The sequence below is a fragment of the Fukomys damarensis genome, unplaced genomic scaffold (genome assembly GCF_012274545.1).
Source record: "Fukomys damarensis isolate Sample0158 unplaced genomic scaffold, DMR_v1.0_HiC HiC_scaffold_13, whole genome shotgun sequence".
Classification (NCBI taxonomy): domain Eukaryota; kingdom Metazoa; phylum Chordata; class Mammalia; order Rodentia; family Bathyergidae; genus Fukomys; species Fukomys damarensis.
This window is the reverse complement of record NW_022900925.1, coordinates 27,926,892-27,933,853: the sequence shown is the minus strand read 5'-3', so window position 1 is coordinate 27,933,853 and position 6,962 is coordinate 27,926,892. Positions and strand designations below refer to the sequence as shown.

At 50.9% G+C, this 6,962-nt stretch overlaps 1 protein-coding gene and 1 long non-coding RNA gene across 11 annotated transcripts in view; one reads left to right on the top strand and one right to left on the bottom strand.

Annotated features, from left to right (window-relative positions):
- LOC104859555 overlaps positions 1–4,887 on the bottom strand; it is a 13,760-nt gene extending 8,873 nt beyond the window's left edge. For 3 of the 4 annotated variants that reach the window (XR_004516987.1, XR_004516989.1, XR_779431.2), the window contains exon 1: positions 4,565–4,756. This is a non-coding gene — a long non-coding RNA (uncharacterized LOC104859555). Of the gene's footprint in view, positions 1–4,564; positions 4,757–4,810 lie in introns of those variants that run through there. The other variant, XR_004516988.1, reaches the window with a different exon arrangement.
- The window catches only part of Msi2 (musashi RNA binding protein 2), a 363,233-nt gene that overhangs the window by 346,936 nt on the left and 9,335 nt on the right, over positions 1–6,962 (top strand). The gene's annotated exons all lie outside the window — the stretch shown is intronic.

Sequence of the window (6,962 nt, the reverse complement as noted above, 5' to 3'; positions counted from 1 at the left end):
CTTTCTTTCTTTCTTTCTTTCTTTTTTTGAAAAGTTAGATAAATGTGCTTCAAGGACAAAGCCAGCCACCAGGTCAAAACAATGCAAGGGACATTCTCAGAATTGAACTGGAATGGACCCAGAGCCACTAAAGTGCTCAAGAGAGAGGAAGGAGTCGCTTCTGGGCCCCACAGTCCTCTCCCTCCTTTTGTTTCTCAGGCCCTGGGGGGCTGAGTGAGGAAGGAGAAGCTCTGGTATCACCCCAGGCTGCGTGCCCAGCTGCCAGGTGCCTTTAATGCAGCATTTCATGGGCACTGCAGCTTCTGGTAGATTCCCGTGTCCGCCGTGCCAGGCAGGTTCTAGCCATTGCAGGCCTAAAGTCCGTGGGGGAAAAGATAGCAACATGTTTATTTTAAAATACTAACTGCTCCAACCAAACCACAAAGTTTATTTCCAGGGTTTTCCCCTCAACCTTCAAAGTACTTCCGAGGCTCAGAATGAAAGCACTGTCAAAATGTCCATCTGCACTGGAGAGGGATGGAGAACACCGTCTTGCCTTTTCTCTTTGTCTTTTGGGTGTGGTGCTAGCTGGTGAACGCAGGACCTTGGGCGTGCTGGGAAGGCACTCCACTACCGAGCTGCCCTCCCAGCCCGCCATCTTCCTTTTGACCCGAATCCTGGCCTGGGCTACCTGCTGACATCACATGATCAGTGACACCATCCTGGCCTGGCAGACGGTTCACACAGGAGGACAAGCTCCTGCGCTGGTGCCACCCATGTGGTCCCATGATGCCCAGTCACTGGTGGGGCCCCAATGACTGGAGTCACGGCATTTCCTTTCCCAGGGTCCCTGACAACTGAGAGTTTGGAGAAGTGGGAACCTGACCTCAGGGCCAGGAATTTCTTTCTTTGTCCTCCTGACGAAAACTTGTTTGGCCACCGCGTCCACACACTTTCCATCTTCCCCTCACCCACCTTCCCACTGAGAGCCCACAGCCTGGCCCTGTGTGAGCCTGAGGCTTGATTCAGACCCTAATCAGGACTGGGTACAAAAGCTCCAAGCTGGAAGAAGATTGTATCTTGACATGAAGTGCATTGTCGTGGCCACAGAGCCATCTTCAGATGGGTCTGTTGTGGACAATTCTTCCGCTGGTCTCCGTGGTACTGAGAATTCCCAGTTATCACTAACATGATTTTTGGGGAGTGCAGGGGGCTGGATATAACTGGCCAGTAGTGAAGTTACCTTGAGGGTTTGGGCAAGTGTGAAATGGAGACCTTTGTACAGAACCATTAGTCAAAAGCCTTGGGTTCTCAAACCCCACCCGTTCCCTACCTGAGACACACCAGCATTCATCAGTGGGGCCTCGGCACCAACCATGGGGGCCTGGGCTGGGTCCGAGTTTGAGAAAACAAACAGGAACTGCTGTCTTACAGGACAGGTATCATGGAATCTATGCTTGGAACATCTTGGGACTCTGACTGCCCTGGCAGCTAGTGAGTACACGGATGCTCGTCACATGTCCCACATGGTATTGAAGATGGGCTGGGTGTCTCTGGTGCATTGAGAGCGGCATAATGTCGTTGCTGGGCCAAGCTTGTTCTCTATCACATACCTGAGACAGGGAAAAGAGATAGCACCTTGTACTCTTAATCCTCCCTCCATTTGAAAGTATTCTCCCCTTCTCTTCTGGAACTGCCTGAATTTCAGCAGAGCTTTAAAAATATATATGTTGTGCATAAGATTAATTGTCCCTGCATCTATGCCCCCAAACTGATGTGACTTTAATTTAGCACGTCATACCATTTCCCCGGGTTGGACAGATTGCTGGCCTTCTCTATCTGTCTCCCTTTTCTTAAGGCTAAGCTCTAGAAGGAAAGGGTCAGCCAGGATCCGAGAGACCTACTACTCAGGCAGATTCTTGTTCTGCTCGAGACACGCCCTGTAATTCACAACTGAGTCACCTCCTGCAGTCAGAAGCAGGTTTATCTGCCCTCACTGATCTTTCCCATTTGCCCTTCGACCTTCCCCGGACACAGAAGACTGCAGAGTGAGGTCCCCAACTCTATTCCCTAAGGAAGCCCTTCCCCGCCCAGTGGCCATCCTTCAGAGCCCTCTGCAAGAGGCACTCATGGAGGTCTCTGTGCACAGCCGGTTGGCACTGTGGACTCCGCAGCACCCACCTGCTTGCCTGAGGCTGTAGGGGAAGAGAGAAGGCTCAGTCTCGCCGTTCTCTAACGTTCCCTTAGATGGGGAACAGAAGGCCCTGAGAGAACTGAGAGAACCCCGGCAACTCCATGTAGCCCGCCTTGAGGAGCTCCTTGTTCATAGTGAGACAGGCCTGTCCCTGTGGATTCTGGCCAGGACAAACACAAAAGCGTGAATCAAACAAGATGAGAGTAGAGGTGAATGTTGGAAAGGCAATAACCTTAATTCGTTTCTTTGATTTCTCTCAAACAAAGGCCCTAAATTCCAGCATGGTGGATTCACACAGCCACTACCCTCAAAGACTGTCACATAGCCATGTGACCTCACCTGCCCTCAGTCGTCCACTCTGTTGGGAGCTGGGGACCAGGAACAAAGGCTGGGACACCTGTCATCCAAGACGCCCTTCTCTTGGCACAAAAATGCAGTGCCATTGCTTTTGTTTTGGCAGCACTTTACCTTCGGAATGGGAGCAGTGGGGTACGAGTGGGCTGGTGTTGGGGTTTGCCTTGCCCTGAGCAGCACAGGCTGAGTGAGCAGGGAAGAGGTTTTGTTCCAGAAATGTGCCAGTGGCAATCAGGCTCTCCTGTCTGCAGAGAAACCTGTCGGCAACAGATGACTCAGAAAGCAAATGATTGAAATTGTCCTGAGGGCTGGCTCTGCCTTCTGGGGAAGTGAGACCCACCGGGAGCCTGGCCTAGGCTGGAACTCAGAGGACCTCTGGCTTCCCCATGTGGGCTGAGCTAGTCCAGAAGGGATTTTTTGTCAACATTTGCTTTCTCTAGATAAGTAACAATCTAGTTTTCAGACCTGGGGTGGGGGGTTGCTACCCTCATGTTTGTAGGCTTCTAGCTCTATGCCTGAGGGTCAGTGGTATCCCTTAAGGACAGTACAGCACTAAGGACACCAGTATACCTCTGTATTTTCCCCAGGCCTCTAGTGAGGCTGTTATGACTTCCCACTTCTGCAACTGCTGAGACCAATTCCACACTCAGCCAGCATCCTCTGACCACTGCTGGGTCATGTGCCAAGCGATAGCAGGCATCTCCCTGTCTTATTTCAGAACCCTGGGGGAGATGCCCATGAGCTTTGGTCTAATACCCATGGGTGAATGTCCAAGCCTACAGTACTCATCTCCAGTCAGAGTCTCCAGGATAAGATTCTCGGGCCTTGCCATGTCAGCCATTCAGGTGTTTTAATGGTGGACAGGCAGTTCCTCCTTTTATTTAATGTAAAATTCCTCCACCTTTCATTCAAATGTGTTTTTTCTTGTACTCCATCCCATGAGTCCTTTCTTCAGGTCCTAGATGATTAAATGCACCAAGCGGATGAATTGGATCCACTTGAAAATCGCCTGATTTGTATGGCGAGTGAATTGCATTTTTCCTATATTAGATTTTCCTAAGTCTACCTATGGTACCTGCCTTGTTGGGCTCAGCGTACACAATGATTTCAAAAATAGGTGTCTTTGTTTTACGCTTGACAAGTCGCAGAGGACTTTCTCATTTTCATTCTTGCAGCAGCCCGGAGTCGGGTTGAATAAGGGAGACATCCCTCCTGTGTTACAGATGAGGACCTGGGCCAGAGAGCTGGAACAAAGAGCGCAGCTCTAAGGGCCAGGGTCACATGCAGGCCTTCTGACTCCAAATCCAGTGCCCCTTTCTCTACACTGTAGTCCTCGCCTGAGGGTGCTGCCTGGACTGGGGAAGCCCAGAGGGTGCTGGGCAGTAGGGGTGTGGGAGGAGGAACCTCCCTAGGATTAAGCTGATGCTATGGGCCTGCCCAGAGCTCCTGATAGGAAAGTGAGCCTGCTCATCAGGGTGTGCCCCCAAACTTCCAGCCTGGTACAGGGCTTGTGCCAATCCACTTAACACAGCTCCTGCTGCAGAAATGCCAACCTGTTGGCAAAACATCACCTTTTTCTGGAAAAGGAATCATAATATCCAATTTATAAAACTAGGCAATGTTTATTCAACATTTATTCCCTATGCGTCCGCACACACACACACACACACACACACACACACCCTGCCCCAGCAGTAGACAAGGTGCCTTTGTCCATGAAGGCCCTTGCCTATCCCCTCCTCTAACCTGATCCTGGGATATGGGATGGTTTCTGGACCCTCAGCACGAGTCTTGGGGCCTGGGAAAGGCACTTCCACATATGACCAATGTGTGAGCATCGAAGGAAAGTGACCTCAGAAAGTACCTTCAAGAGACTTGGCTTCATGCCTCCCCCTGTCACACACAACTTAGAGGAAGAAGGATTCTTCAGATACCCCCTTACCATGTATCAAGGGTTATGCTGAGTCTCCAAAAGAAGAAAATTAACTTTGTCCCTGATGGCTGTTCCACCGTCCGATACTAGGAACAACTACTCACAAGTGTGTATGCCAGGCGTCTGTCCCCATTCACTTCTGGGCAGCCAGAGTCCTTGCTTTTTTTTAGTCTTCCCAAGGATGCACATATCTGGCAGTTGGCATGTTCAGGGATTTGAACGCGCCCTGGAGAGTGGTCCTCCTAACACAGAGAGAGACAGAGGTAGGTATAGCTTGTGGAGCGTGGAGGGATCTCTCCCATCTCCCCTTCCTGTCTCAGCTCTTTGCCCCTAGAGAAGAGGAGACCAACCCAGAACTGGATGCTTCCTGCCTGCCCACTGCGCCCTCTGCTGGGAGCCCAGCAGCCTGGTCTTCAGCCCCTGGCTGGGCAACGTTTACAAGGTGACTTTGAGCTGAGACTCAGCCATTGTGATGAGCAAGTGCATAATAAAGCAGGACCGGAGTTTTTTGTTTTGTTTTGTTTTTTTAGTCTGCATTCTAATACAGCCTTCTCCACAGTGTTTTTAGTGTCATTTGATAGAAAATGACTAAGCCTCCAGGGAGTGGTGATATAGACCCTAGATAAGCTGCTGATTGTGAAATTCCCTTTAAGCCTCTCAAACTCTGGGCCTCTGCACACACAGGAAAGGAGAGGTTGCCAGGGTTGGGCAGAACACAGAGTTCTCTTGCCTTCTGAAGGCTGGGGAGCTGGGCATCGCTGGGCAGCACTCTTCCTTGGGTGTGCAACATCCTGTCTCCAGGCACCTTCCTCCGGCTGGGTTATTCTCTAGGGAGCTCTCCCTGCTGGAAAGAGGCACAACCAAAAGCCACCTTCTCCCACCCCTAGCTAGGTAGGTCTGCCCAAAGCCTCCCTGGACCCGCATCCCTCCAGAGGAGGAAGAAGCTGGAAAAGCCTTCCCTCTGTCTTCCACTGTGCCTCCGTCTCAACCCTAAAACAGAACAGGCTGGTCTCTTCCTTTGTAGAGGGAGTTCACTGCCTGAGTGAACCAGCAATCCACAGTCTGAGCTCTTTTCATTTTCCCGAGCACAGAAGAAAAAGGTGTGTGTTTGACTGAGACAGTGCCACCTTTTGAATACCTCCACTTGGTACTCACCTCCACGTGTGAGAAGGGCCAGATGTTATGTGCAAGTTTAACCTGTATTCAGACCTCCCCAGCCCCTTTTCTGCCAATGTATTCCCAAGTAAGCCATTCGCTTGCTATAAGCTTCTGTAATTTTTTTTTCTTTTTCTCTTTACCCTGTTCTCTCCATGGCTGTTGATTCGTTTGGGGCTATGGCTTCAAAGGGACTCACTTTGGGGCTTCCCTGCCCCAAGAGCATCTATCTAGAGGCAGCACTTTCTGCTTTGTCTGTTGAGTCAGGAGCCAGGCCCAGCTTGGTTTGGTCTCTCTCTGTATCTTAATTCCTGCCAGCCTGGCGTGGTGTATCTCAGTGTCTTTGAGCCCCTGTGACAAGTGGGTGAAAATCAATCCACTCGTGGCTCTTCAGAGCCCCCAGAAGTGAGGGCCTACGACCACGGGCCTCCAGACAAGCTTCCCCTTGGGACATTCTTCTCGCCTGTCATCCTGAGGCGTCTGTCACAGGGCAGAAGAGGGAGGCAGGAGGGAACAGTGGCCTGCAGTGTGTGATGCTCAGGCTGCCTGGCTCTTCAAGATGGGGGTAGCTGTTCCCCAGAAGGGGCTAGCCCCAAACTTGACCTGTAGTTTAAAAACCAGAGAGTTAACTTTCACAAGTAAAGTTAAAAAACAACAACAACAAAAAAAAACTTGTTCCACTTTGGAAAAGAAAATGAAGAAACTGCTAAGGGGGAATAACAGCAACACAAAACCTGGTGGGCAGGCGGTGGTCCTCACTGGGAAGGGCACGATGAGATTTAGAAGTGGGCAAAGGGGGGTCCTGAGACGGTGTCACCTCCCACCCTCCCCCTGCCCCAAGGTGCAGCACCGCTACTCTGGGTTCGTGGGTGTCGAGTCCCCTTTGAGGCAGAGGTGCATTCTGAGCTTTCTTAACTTGGAGTTGACATCTGAGGATAAACTAACACAAACCGGGCATTTGTGTCAGAGATGCTTTAAGTTACAAATTGCTTCGGTCAGTGTGCTCTGTATTCATACTTCCTTGTCTTTTCTTTAAAAAACAAAAGGGAAAATGTTTCAAATGCCCCCTTTCCCTCTACTGCAGGAGGTGAGTGTGTGGGTGTCCTGTAGGACCACTGGCTCCACCCAGCTTTGGCCCAACTTCAGGTTACCATTCCCACCCATCCGTCCTTCCATCCCCTGCTCTCCACCCCAGAAGGGAACCCTCCGCCGCCTTCATTACTGTTACGTTGAGATGTGCGAACTTCCCATGACATATCCCATCCTCCGCCCACTTCAGTATTGGTGACTTTCATGTAGGAATATAAACGGGATGGGGTGGGAAGGGAGGGAGTAGCCAGCGGGGAG